This window comes from Chlorocebus sabaeus, chromosome 25, assembly GCF_047675955.1.
Source record: "Chlorocebus sabaeus isolate Y175 chromosome 25, mChlSab1.0.hap1, whole genome shotgun sequence".
Classification (NCBI taxonomy): domain Eukaryota; kingdom Metazoa; phylum Chordata; class Mammalia; order Primates; family Cercopithecidae; genus Chlorocebus; species Chlorocebus sabaeus.
Window position 1 is genome coordinate 86,922,854 of NC_132928.1, and position 13,850 is coordinate 86,936,703.

General features: G+C 40.0%; 1 pseudogene; it reads right to left on the reverse strand.

Moving 5' to 3' along the window:
- LOC103231068 (probable C-mannosyltransferase DPY19L4 pseudogene) lies at window positions 1–13,395 on the reverse strand (annotated as a pseudogene).
- Between the last annotated feature and the right edge of the window lie 455 nt (window positions 13,396–13,850).

The following is a 13,850-nucleotide window of genomic DNA, read 5'->3' on the forward strand; positions in this document are numbered from 1 at the left end:
TCAACCAAGTCCCAGCAAGTCATCCAGTGCTAAGTCTGGAACCACTCTGAGAAATGGCGCTTTCCCAAAGTTTCCCTTGATGATCAGCGAAGCTTGGAGGTGAGTTTCCAGAGGAGTCCACCCATTTTGGAATAAGCGTGCGGAGGTGTGTAGGGTCAGGTCAGGGAAGCCAGAGCAGGAATTGTATCCAACAGGAGTCCAAGCCAAAAACCCAGCAAAAGGATCAAGGGCATCCACCCCGACCCGCCTTCTCTCTGTGTTTGCTTCTGGGACCCTTTCATTGTCTAGCTTATTCCTCCAGCTTGGAGATGTGAGAACAGGCTAAAAAGAATGAATTATTGCCCCCAACATTCCTGTCTCCCCCTCCCCCAGTCACCTTGCAGAGGAAATGAGCATGTCCTGGAAGATAAACTTCCCCAATCGTCCGTGGCCTTATGTAAGATGATGATCCCCTGAGTCTTGGGTTTCCCATCTTTCAAGTGGCAAAAACGGCGCTACTGCCTGAGAAGCTATTCTGAAGGTTAAAGGAGGTCACACAAGCAGACGATGAGGAGAAACTATCACGTCATACAGGCTCTACAAACAATGGCTACTGCTGCTATCATTGTTCTATGAGCTCATATCAGTGACTGCACAGCCCAGAGGGGCTTTCATATCTGCACAGGGCAATGGTCTCAGGTGAGGTCCAGCCTCAGAACACACTTCTACCACAATTAGATACACTTCATGCCCACTAACACGAATAAAATCAAAAAGAAAGAAAGAAAAAGAGACAGAGAAAGAAAGAGAAGGAAGAAAGGAAAATTGCAAGTGTCAGGATATGGAGAAACTGGAACCTTCATACATTACTGGTAGGAGTGTAAAATGGTGCAGCCACTGTGGAAACAGTTTGGCAGTTCCTCTGAGAGTTACCAATGACACAGCAAATCCACACCTAGGTATATACCCAATATAATTGAATGAAAACAACTGTTTATACAAAAACTTGTACATGAATAATCATAGCAGTATGATTAGACTTAATTTACAAGCATATATATATATATACACACACACATATGAAAGTTATGGGTGCATGTTTATACCCGTAACTTTCTTCACCTCTTTCTTTCCCACTTCTGGTTCTTTTTACCTTTTCAAGTAAATGACTTTAAAATGACTTCCAAATCACACAAAATTATTGTTTATAAAATGCAATTTACAGAATTATATATTAATTAGAATTTTTATTTCTAGTAATCTTAAGTTTTAGGGAAAACGAGAAGCAAGAAATCTGAACTGTATGTCAGATGTTAGCATTTTATACATAAAATTATTTCACAATTTCAGAACCATGTTTTCTCATATAATAATTATTTACATTGGAAATGACCCAGACATTCAATAAGCATTTGTTATTTAATTTAAAATAGTGTTAAGATTTTACATTACACAAAAAGTCCACTTATAGGTATTTATCTCATTTACATGTATTTAATTAATTTATTTTTTAACAATTTAGATTACTTTTGAAAACCAAGGTATTATATAAAGTTAGTTATTATCTAAAGTTATTTCCCTAATAACCACAGAGGTCAATATAATATTTATTGATTTAGACAGAAATGTATGCTGATGACTCTAAAGACATTTTTATTATTTTAATAATAATTTTTGAAGCCAGTTTTATTTATCAAAGATTCACATGAACTTGAAAACTGTTTAGACTTAATTTATGAGTAGTCGTTTACTTATATGCCAATTTGGTAGCAAGACAAGTGAAACAAAAAGCTGGTTCTTTGAAAAGATAAATAAAATTAATAGACCACCAGTGAGATTAACCAAAAAAAAGAAAACAGAGGATCTAAATAAGCTCAATTAGAAACAAAACAGGAGATATTGCAACTGATACCAGAGAAATACAAAAGACCATTCAAGGCTACTATGAACATCTTTACATGCATAAACTAGAAAACCTAGAGGAGATAAATAAATTCTTGGAAATATACAACCCTCCTAGATTAAACCAGAAAGAAATAGAATATTTGAACAGACCAATAACAAGCAGAGAGATTTAAATGGTAATTCTCTTTTAAAAATGCCAATAAAAATAAGTCCAGGACCAGACAAACTCACAGCTAAATGCTATCAGACATTAAAAGAAGAGGTGGGCGCAGTGGCTCACACCTGTAATCATGACACTTTGGGAGGTCAAGGAGGGGTGGATAACTTGAGGCCAGGAGTTCAAGACCAACCTAGCCAACATGGCGAAACCCTGTCTCTACTAAAAGTACAAAAATTAGCCGGGCATTGTAGCACACACCTGTAATTCCAGCTATTAGGGAGGCTGAGGCAGGAGAGTTGCTTGCACCCAGGGGATGGAGGTTGCATTGAGCTGAAATTGTGCCACTGCACTCCAGCCTAGGTGACAGAGTAAGACTCTGTCTCAAATAAATAAATAAATAAATAAATAAATAAATAAATAAATGGTACCAATCCTGTTGACACTATTACAAATGGTAGAGAAAGATGGAATCCTCCCTAAGTCATTCTATGAAGCCAGTATCACCCTGATACCAAAACTAGTAAAGGATGTAACTGAAAAAGAAAACTACAGACCAATATCCCTGATGAACATAGATGCAAAAATCCTCAACAAAATACTAGCTAAGCAAATCCGATAGCAAATCAAAAATGTAATCCATCACGATCAAGTGGGTTTCATACCAGGGATGCAAGGATGGTTTAACATATGTAAGTCAATAAATGTGATACACCACATAAACAGAATTAAAAACAAAAATCAATCACATAATCATATCAATAGATGCAGAAAAAGCATTTGACAAAATCCAGTATCCCTTTATGATTAATACCCTCAGCAAAATCTACATAGAAGGGACATACCTTAAGGTAAGAAAAGCCATCTATGACAAACCCACAGACAACATTACACTGAACAGGAAAAATTGAAAGCATTCCCCATGAGAACTACAACAAGAGAAGGATGCTCACTCTCACCATGTCTATTCAACATAGTACTAGAAATCCTAGCCAGAGGAATCAGACAAGAGAAATAAATAAAGGGCATGCAAATTGGTAAAGAAGAAGTCAACCTGTTGCTGTTTGCGGCTGGTATGATTGTATACCCAGAAAGGCATATAGACTCATGCAAAAAACTCCTAGAACTGGTAAATGAATTCAGCAAAGTTTCAGGATACAAAATGTACACAAATCATTAGCTCTGCTATACACCAACAGTGACCAAGCTGAGAATCAAATCAAGAACTCAATCCCTTTCACAATAGCTACAAAAAAAAATTAAATACTTAGGAATATACCTAACCAAGGACATGAAAGACCTCTACAAGGAAAACTACAAAACATTGCTGAAAGAAATCATAGATGACACAAAAAATGGAAACACATCCCATGCTCATGAATGGGTAGAATCAATGTTGTAAAAATGACCATACTGCCAAAAGCAATCTACAAATTCAATGCAATTCTCATCAAAATGCCACCATCATTCTTCACAGATCTAGAAAAAACAATCCTAAAATTCATATAGGACCAAAAAAGGGCCTGCATAGCCAAAGCAAGACTAAACAAAAAGAACAAATCTGGAGGCATCACTTTACCCAACTTCAAACTATACTGTAAGGACACAGTCACCAAAACAGCATGGTACTGGTATAAAAAATAAGCATATAGGCCAATGGAACAGAACAAAAAACCAAGAAATAAAGCCAAATATTTACAGCCAACTGATGTTTGACAAAGCAAACAAAAACACAAAGTGGGGAAAGGACACTTTATCCAACGAATAGTGCTGGGATAATTGACAAGCCACATGTAGAAGAATGAGATGGGATCCTCATCTCTCATCTTATACAAAAATCAACTCAAGATGGATCAAGGACTTACATCTAAGACCTGAAACCATAAAGATTCTAGGAGATAACATCGGAAAACCCCTTCTAGACTTTGATTTAGGCAAAGACTTCATGACCAAGAACCCAAAAGCAAATGCAACAAAAACAAAGATAAATACATGGGACTTAATTAAACTAAAAAGCTTCTGCACAGACAAAGAAATAATCAGCAGAGTTAACAGACAACCCACAGAGTGGGAGAAAATTTTCATAATCTATACATCCAACAAGGGACTAATATCCAGAATCTACAATGGACTCAAACAAATCAGCAAGGAAGACACAAACAATCCCATCAAAAAGTGGGCTAAGGACACACATAGACAATTCTCAACAGAAGATATACAAATGGCCAACAAACATATGAAAAAATGCTCAACATCGCTAATGATCAGGAAAATGCAAATCAAAACCACAAGGCAATACCACCTTACTCCTGCAAGAATGGTCATAATCAAAAAATTAAAAAATAATAGATGTTGATGTAGATGCACTGAACAGGGAACACTTCTACCCTGCTGGTGGGAATGTAAACTAGTACAACCACTATGGAAACTAGTGTGGAGATTCCTTAAAGAACTAAAAGTACAACTACTGCCTGATCCAGCAATCCCACTACTTTGCTAGAGGAAAAGAAGTTATTTATTATTTATTATTTACAAAAAAATTATTATTATTTGTTATTATGCAAAAAAGATACTTGCACACGTATGTTTATAACAGCACAATTTACAATTGCAAAAATGTGGAACCAACCAAAATGCCCATCAATCAATAAATCCATAAAGAAAATTTTATATATATTATATATAATTATACATAATTTTATATATATTATATATATAATATATATATTTATATATGTATATATACACACACACACAATGGAATACTACTCAGCCTTAAAAACAAATAAATTAATAGCATTTGCAGCCACCTTAATGAGATTAGAGACTATTATTCTAAGTGAAGTAACTCAGGAATGGAAAACCAAATATTGTATGTTCTCACTCATAAGTGGGAGCTAAGCTATGAGGATGCAAAGACATAAGAATGATACAATGGACTTTGGGGACTCAGGAAAAGGGTAGAAAGGGGTGAGGGATAAAAGACTACAAATTGGGTGCAGGGTGTACTGCTCGGGTGATGGGTGCACCAAAATCTCACAAATCACCACTAAAGAATGTCCTCATATGGCCTGGTGTGGTGGCTCACGCCTGTAATCCCAGCACTTTGGGAGGCTGAGGAGGGTAGATCACCTGAGATCAGGAGTTTGAGACCAGCCTTACCAACAAGGAGAAACCCTATCTCTACTAAAAATACAAAAAAAATTAGCCAGGCAGGGTGGCCCATGCTTGTAATCCCAGCTACTCGGGAGGCTGAGGCAGGAGAATCGCTTGAACCCGGGAGGCAGAGGTTGTGGTGAGCTGAGATCAAGCCATTGCACTCCAATCGGGGCAACAAAATTAAAACTCTGTCTCAAAAAAAAAAAAAAAAAGAATGTACTCATGTAACCAAATACCACCTGTTCCGCAATAACCCATGGAAATCAGAATGTTATATATATATATAAAAAATAGGTAACAGTTGTTTTATCATGATTAAATTGGTATCAATAGGCAAAAGTGAAAAAACTAATCATTTACTAATCATAAAAAATGCAATAATATTATTCACTGTATATTACCAAGAAAGTAACTCAGATAAGCAGCAGATGATGAGAACAGCATCCTGAAAATTCTGGATATATCCTTATGTATATCCTTAAAAATCACTTACTTTCCTTTATGTAATTTTGATTTTAATTTAAATGTCACATATTTTCAGCTAACATTTAAATTAGTCTTTTGTTGTAAAACTTCAGTTGTTATAAATCATGAAGCATTTTCAGAAACTTGCTTGAAGGTAGAAATAATTCTTTCCTTCTATGATATAATTATATCACATTAAATATTTACAAAATTATGTTTGAGAAATATATTCTGACCTTGAACATAATCAAATTCAAGATCAATATTATAATAGAATGAAGACTTATGGGGAAATGTTGCAATCAGTAAAATCTTCAAGACCAGGTAATAGTAAAGAAGATACCCGTCTGGAATATTGCAGAGTGGTTGATACCACATTTCATCAAAGGACGGTGATGTTCATCTTCTGTTTCCCACAGAACTCTGGATCCAGTTAACAGAGGTAGGGAGAAGCAGCAGCAGTATTTCAAATGTCCACATTTGATCTGCAAAAGATTCTGAGCAGGTAGAAAAAAATTACATTCTACTTCAGTCTGTGAAATTAAGGTTCAGTTATTTTTCAAGATTGGGAGGACATCACAGTGTTGATTTTTTTTTTTTTTTTTTTTTTTTTTTTTGAGATGGAATCTCTCTGTCACCTAGGCTGGAGTGCAGTGGTGTGATCTTGGCTGACTGCAAGCTCCGCCTCCTGGGTTCACACCATTCTCCTGCCTCCCGAGTAGCTGGGACCACAGGCACCCGCCACCATGCCGGGCTAATTTTTGTATTCTTAGTAGAAACAAGGTTTCACTGTGTTAACCAGGATGGTCTCAATCTCCTGACCTCATGATCCACCCGCCCCGGCCTCCCAAAGTGCTGGGATTACAGGCGTGAGCCACCGTGCCCGGCCACCTGCAGAGATTCTTAACAGAGGAGCCAATTCATTGTAAACTTCTTGGCCATATTTGGTCCAAACTTAACTTCAAGGAATTTCAGCATGAGCCCATTTTCTTTCTGTAGGACAAACATCTTCATTATAACATACAAAGTCACTGTTAGAGTACACACCAAGTAAAAATTAATCACTTTCATTATTTTAGCTACAAAAGTTCCTTTCTTTAGATTTAGCCAAAGGCACTTAGTAAGCATTGAGACTGCTACCAAAGTTAATAAACAAGATACCAAGAAAGCTTGATTCTCTAGCTGCAGTAAATATCCCAGGAAGAGAGAAAATACATAGATTTTATAAACTTCAGAAACCTCATCACTTTGCTCCAGTGAAAAGATATCTAGCAGGAACAGAGATATTGCTGGAAGAAACGGGATAGTGGCTGTACCCCCATCATCATAAATGTGTAAATGGAAGCACTCATCGACAAGTAGAAAACCTCTCTCCATAAGTATTTAAGTTGCTTTTTCATAGCCTGGAAGTCCAGTAACTTGGCAGACAAAACATGGCAGTGCCCAGTTTCCTCTTAAAGGAATGGAGTATTCAGTCCTTGTTGTATTATGTCTACCCTGGTAATAATAACCCATGCAACAGTGAGCTTTCCTGCTAGCCACATTCCGTTCATAAGCCAACTTGTAACAAATAAAGCAACAACATATATTCCTTACACTCCAAAAACAATGCCAATAGAGAAATACTCCACCTCAGTAATCTCATTGCTACCAGTGGCTTGATATGCAGCAGGTCGAACCGCAGACAAAGCTCCTCAGACCCCAGATTAAAGAAGGAAGAGGTTTTCTATTTGGCTGGGAGCGTCGGCAGACCCACGTCTTAAGAGCCGAGCTCCCTGAGAAAGAAATACTTGGCCTTTGTAAAGCTTTACGACGTTAAGGGGTCCACATGAAAGGGTCGTGACACATCCAGCAGTGTGGGAAACGTGGCTGGGGACTACATGCATCAGCTAACAGAACAAAAAGTTTTACAGTGCTTTTTTCACACAGCGTCTGGGATTTACAGATAACACAAGTAGTTTAAGTCAGGTGTCGATGTTATTATTATTACTTACTTTAACTCTTAGGGCCGGGTGGTGGTGCCAAGGTTGTCTGGCTATTTATCTTACTTGTGTTTCTTTCTAACTTTTCTAACTAGTCTAGTGAACTAGGCAAGGTCGGGGGAGGAGGGCAGCAGGAGTAGTAGTGGTCTCCTTCCTTATCTCCCCTCTTTGAGAATTGTCACTAATTAGTGGGAGTTCTCACTTTTATTTTTACTTTCTGAATCTCTTTGTGAGACAGAGCGATAGTGTTTTATGTAATACACTTGGGCTGAAGTTTTCTGAGGACCCCATGGTAGATACAAAACCTTTTATCATTTGAAGGAGCAAGTGTAATGCACAGGGGAGCAGCAAGCAAGTTTCTATTACCACTAATATACTTATAATGAGGGCTTTAAATTCTTTATAGCTGGAAACTGTTTTCTAAATGAAGACCTAGGATCAAATCTGTGTTAAACCTGCACAGGCACATGTATCAACTTTGTCATGTCCTAAGCAGGTTAGTTTTTCACTGGGTCTTAAAAGCTTCTTCTTAGTGAGTAACACAGGTTTTTTTTAATAACAGAAGTTTTTAAGAGCCAGATGCGTGAACTTGGGCCGTCTGTTTGGGGAAAGAGTCAGTTAAAGTAAAGTTATCTTGAGGCATTAACTCTTTTGTTTCTCAAGGCCATTGGTCTCCTATGTTAGCCTTTTTATAAACGTAACATGAAGAGACATCCAGGCTGCCAGCAATGTTTTCAGCCAACTGAGCAAATAGGTTTTTTCCTTTTTTTTTTTTTTTTTTTTTCTAAAGGAGGAGGTTCTGGTAACTTCTGGTTTATATGTTTAAAGAATGACTGTAAGACTTGGAATTATTGCTGGGCTGGACGGGTCTGGGTTTGCCAAGTAGTATGTGTGCGGTGGGGACACCTTACATAGGTGTTTCTTCTAGCATGGTTATGGGGGGGTAACAGTAGCAAAACAATGTACAGCGTATTCATATCCAGCAAGGACAAAAGAGGTCTTACTTGGGAAAAAATGTTGGATACAGCGACAGATCAATAGGAAAACAGTATTACAGGAAAACTGTTAGTCTTAAGATTTTTAACTACATTGACTTGCTTGATGAGTCCTCAAGCTTCAGCCATGCGTAGACTGGTCAGCCTCTGGAGTGACCAGAACAGGGCTGTCGTCCTCGGCAGCAGCTTGGTCTCATCTCAGGATCAGCCGGGTTGGATGATCTGCGTCCTGCTGGCTGGTCCACTTGTCCTGAGCTGCCGGTGTTAGCTGACTGTGGTGGATCCAAGACACAACACCTGCAACTTTAACAGCAGTGGGAGTGGACAAGGTTACAGTATAGAGCCCATCCTATATGGGTCCTAGAAAAATTAGATTTTACTTTAAACAGAGTCACTAGATTTAAAAGGGTGTCAGGCTTATAGGCATTTTCATTTATTTAATTATGAACACTTTGTATGGCTATTTTTAAAGCCTGCATTTGCTTTTTTAAGGTTAATTCCTTTAGTTTCTGGAGGTCACCTTTAATCTGACCGATGATTTGGGGATGGCCAACCAAACAAAATCTTATACGGCAATTACCTAGTTTGTTTGGTGGGGGTGCCCCCGACTCAGAGGAGGACCATAGGCAAAAACCTGATTTTATCTTAAATGAATTTTCTGGCAATATTTTTTTTCAGTAGCTGCTTGAGTGTCCAGTTCATGCGTTCCACCTTTTCTTGAACTTTGTGGCCGATAGGCTGTGTGTAACTTCTATTTTATTTTTAATGGTCTTGTTAAATCTTGCACAATTTCAGCTATAAATGCTGGCCTATTGTCTGACTTTAAAGTTAGAGGTAGTCTAAACCTGGGGATAATGTCTTTTAACAGTACTTTAGTCACTTCTTGTACTTTTTCTGTACTGGTGGGGAAAACTTTAACTTAACCTGAAAAGGTGCAAACAAGCACTAGCATGTACCGATAGCCTCCAGCATGGGGCAGTTCTGTAATCTATAAGCAAGTTTTCACAAGGTACGGCTCTTTCTCCTGTTTAAGTTTCTTAGAGGAGGGGTTCTCCCCCCGCCCTCTGCCCCCGCTGTGTAACTCTATGTAGTGGCTTAGCCTTCCGTGAGAAACTGGAATCCAGATACAGCAGAATCTTGCTGCTTTTAACTTCTAATGTGACCATGGGCTCCCGGTGCGTAGTCTGCCCTAGTCTTTACATTCTTCAGCTCCTGTCAGCCTGAACAGATCAGTATTTGGTTCCTCCAAGGTGTGGCAGCCCTTGGCCGATGGCCTCTTTGTCTTGTGGCCTTGGCCATTTCCTTTATTGCCTTTTGAACACTTACCCTTCTAGTGTCCTTTCTTTTTGCATGTCACACGTTAATCTCTCTCTACCCTTGTCCGGCTCTTGAATCCTAACTTGACTTCTGTCACATCTACATCCACATCCATGTGCTCTCACATTGCTAATTTTTCTTTTTCTAAGAGCTGTTGCTAAATATTGGCTTTTTTTCTTAAGTCTTTAATTTACTTCCCCCCCCCCCCCCCCGCCCCACCCCATCCTTCTGAGTTCTCCTGCTCCTATGGCCAGCTGGTTGGGCTGGGCAATGGCACAGGCCCTGCCCCCATGCACTGCTGTCTGTCTCTCCTGTTTTCTTTTGATTCTCTTTTTTTTCACACTTACTTTTAGTCTTTCTTTTTCTTTTGCTCTTTCCCAGTTTTGTTCCTTGGTCACAGTTAACATACACCTTGGTGGCCACTTTTCTAGACTAGGTGGCATTTGTGCCTGCAGCTTCTGCTTGATGTTATCCTGGACTTGCTTTACAAATGAAGTATTCACTATATACTGATTTTCAGCAGCCTCAGGGTTAAATGACATGTAAAGCCAGAATGCTTTATAGAGTATCTTATAAAACTGTCTTAGGCTCTTGTCAGCTCCTTGAAGCATTCCTGAAATCTTTTTTATATTACTTGCTTTTTTCTACAACTCTTAGCCTCTGCAGAAGTGCTTCTCAATACCTCTGCAAATGCTGAAGCTGAGTTGCATTCTCTGGGTGTTTTTTTCCTCTTTTTCCTAGAGTTTAACAGGCTCTTTTCTTTATATAATTCTCCATGCACTTGGAGGGTTAAATAGGCATTATACCGAGAGTCACCGTAAATGTTTACAGTCCTACCTTTACTGAGGGCTGAGGCCCAAATTAAAGCAATGAGCTCAGCTTAACGACAGTGTCCAGGGTTACCACCGCGTATTCTGCACATGTCTCTCCTAGTGAGTTGATAAAGTGTTCCCGTCCAAGTATAGCTCCTAGTCTACTGATGCCCAAGGCTGGTCCCGGAGGTCAGGTCTGCTAGAGTAAACTTGAGTCCAACACCTCTACACAGTCATGCTTGACAGGGCTCTAGCTGTCTGGAGCAAGGTGGGGGGTTCAGGGTGTTTCCAGTCTAGTAGATCAATGGTTGAAAAGGGCTGATAGATGAAAGTCTGTTGCCCCACCAGATGTGGGCCTGGTCATTATAATAGACAGGTCCTCACGTCTCCCTGAGAGGCATTTACGTAGCTTGAGCAAGACCAGATCTGAGACGGCCACTTGACTGTCTTGACTTCCTTCCTTGGCCTCTCAAGGCTCCGATCCTCTCCTTCGAGGGGAGACCTGGGGCGTGTTAGCTCCCGAATCTAGTTTCTGAGGGGTCTGTTGGCCTCGGTAAAGCGGGGTAGGCTGGGACACATGGAAAAAGAATTTCTATGATCTCTGGTGGCTCCTGCAAAACTGGCTTCTTTTGCTGTTTCTGGGACTCCCTTTTTTAACTCTGTGTCTGCTGGTGAAGTTGCTCTTACTTTTACTTTTGGCTGTTTTGCTATAAGCTGTTAAACAGGGCTAAATTTATGCCAGTTTTGTCTATATTCTATTTAACCATGAGTCAATATAAAGGGATTTGATCTAGGTATACTGACTGTCCTCCAACCTCTGTCACCACCTTAAATACATTGCCAATTGTTCCTTGTCTATAGCTCCTTCGGTGGGCCATCCAACACCAAAAGAGGGCAGTTCTAATTCACAGAGAGATTTTAACCTCTAAGGGGTTAACTTAACTCTATAATCTCCTGCAAAACCTTTCTTAAGGTTCTGTAACATGCATTTTAATAGAGTAAGTTTTGATGATTTGATGACTTTCCCTTTTTCTTTTTGAATTTTTTTTAACACAGTTCCTAGCGGAGTGGGCTTACTTTATGTCTGACCTATTTTTCTCTTGAGACAAAACAACATTCACGCTACAAAAAGGAAAGGGTAAAAAGTCACTCACTCATCTCATTCACACTAAATCAAAATCAAAACTAAAACCAAAGTGTTGTTAAAGGCACACCTGTTCATCAAGCAATTTAAGCCAAGTCAAAATCAGAACCAAAACCAAAGTGCCAAGAAAGGCAGGCCTGTTTATCAAGCAATTCAAGTCAAGTCAAAATGAAAACTAAAACCAAAGTATCAAGCAATTAATTCAAGTCAAGTCAAAAACAAAAACCAAAGTGCGGGTACAGGCACCCCATGGGTGATCAGGCCACGCTTCCACTCAAATGGAGTGGGCAAGTTCCAAAGACCAGTCTTACCAAGTTTCAGATGTCCGGACTTAAAGTGCCAGTTCCTTCCCGGTGTTCAGCCACTGTGTGGATCCTCCATGGGGGCCTGCTGTGCACTGCTCTAATGAGGCGTTCCACCGGGGCAAATGCTTACCGGGGAGCACTCTCAGGATCCGCATCGCTCAAGCTGGCCAGAGTCCCCTGCAGGGATGCTCCACAGGGCAGGCGTAAGCTGCCTAAGGGGCTGCCTCAGCTGTCCATTTATCACCTCGTTTCCCGGTCAGGGAACCAAGAAACATAGCAGGACAAGCCGCAGACAAAGCTCCTCAGACACCAGATTAAAGAAAGGTGAGGTTTTTTATTTGACCGGGAGCGTCGGCAGACTCCCCTCTTAAGAGCTGAGCTCCCCAAAAAAGAAACACTTGGCCTTTTAAAAGGCTTACGACTTTAAGAGGTCTACGTGAAAGGGTCGTGATAAATCCAGCAAGCGTAGGAAACGTGACTGGGGGCTACATGCATCAGCTAACAGAACAGAAAGTTTTACAATGCTTTTTTCATACAGTGTCTGGAATTTACAGATAACACAAGTAGTTTAGGTCAGGGGTTGATGTTATTATTATTACTTTTTTTTTTAACTCCTAGGGCCGGGTGGTGGTGCTAAGGTTGTCTGGCTATTTATCTTACTTTTGTTTCTTTCTAACTTTTTGCTTTCTCTCTTTCCTCCTGTCTTGTGAACTAGGCAAGGTACAGGGAGGAGGGCAGCAGGAGAAGTAGTGGTCTCCTTCCTTAGATATAGAAACATTTGCTACATTGCATTTATGCTATTCAGAGATACAGTTTTGTTATTGTGTGTCAGTTCATAAACACCTCTTCCAAATGAAGGTGACGTTAGCACATCTTTATGAGTGATAAATGCCACTGTCACCCTGAAATGTAATTTCCCCGTCAAGCTCCTGCCTGCTGGAAGGTGAGAATTTCTGTTCATGGTATAAGTAGAGATCATATATCATACCACTAGTAATGGCTGCAAGACAGCCAGTGGAAATCTTTGCAAAGCCTTGAAATCATACACGTCTTGGAGTTCCTTCAGAAACTGGAATGTCACTGATTTTCTCTTCTTTGGCAGATTCCTTATTTTCTGAAGATTTTGGCATTTTTCTTTAACACAGCTCTACAATTGGTCCTTATTCATCTGCCATCATCCACTGAGGGTGCAGGCCGCCCTTCCAACTCCCTCCCTCCACCTGGTGGAACCCCCCCCACCTTGGCCCACTCATGGCCATCACGCCCCCACTACCTGACCTGCCCACTTCAAGGTATATTTTTGATGAAAAATGTTATGAATAAAATAATTTTATTTTAGATAGAGTTTCACTCTGTCACCCAGGCTGGAGGGCAGTGGTGTGATCTCAGCTCACTGAAACCTCTGCCTCCGGGGTTCAAGCGATTCTCCTGCCTCAGCCTCCCAAGTAGCTGGGACTACAGGCGCCCGCCACCATGCCTGGGTAATTTTTGTATTTTTAGTAGAGACGGAGTTTCACCATGTTTGCCAGGCTTGTCTCGAACTCCTGACCTCAGGTGATCCACCCACCTCAGCCTCCCAAAGTGCTGGGATTACAGGTGAGAGCCATCGCACCCAGCCAAAAATAATTTT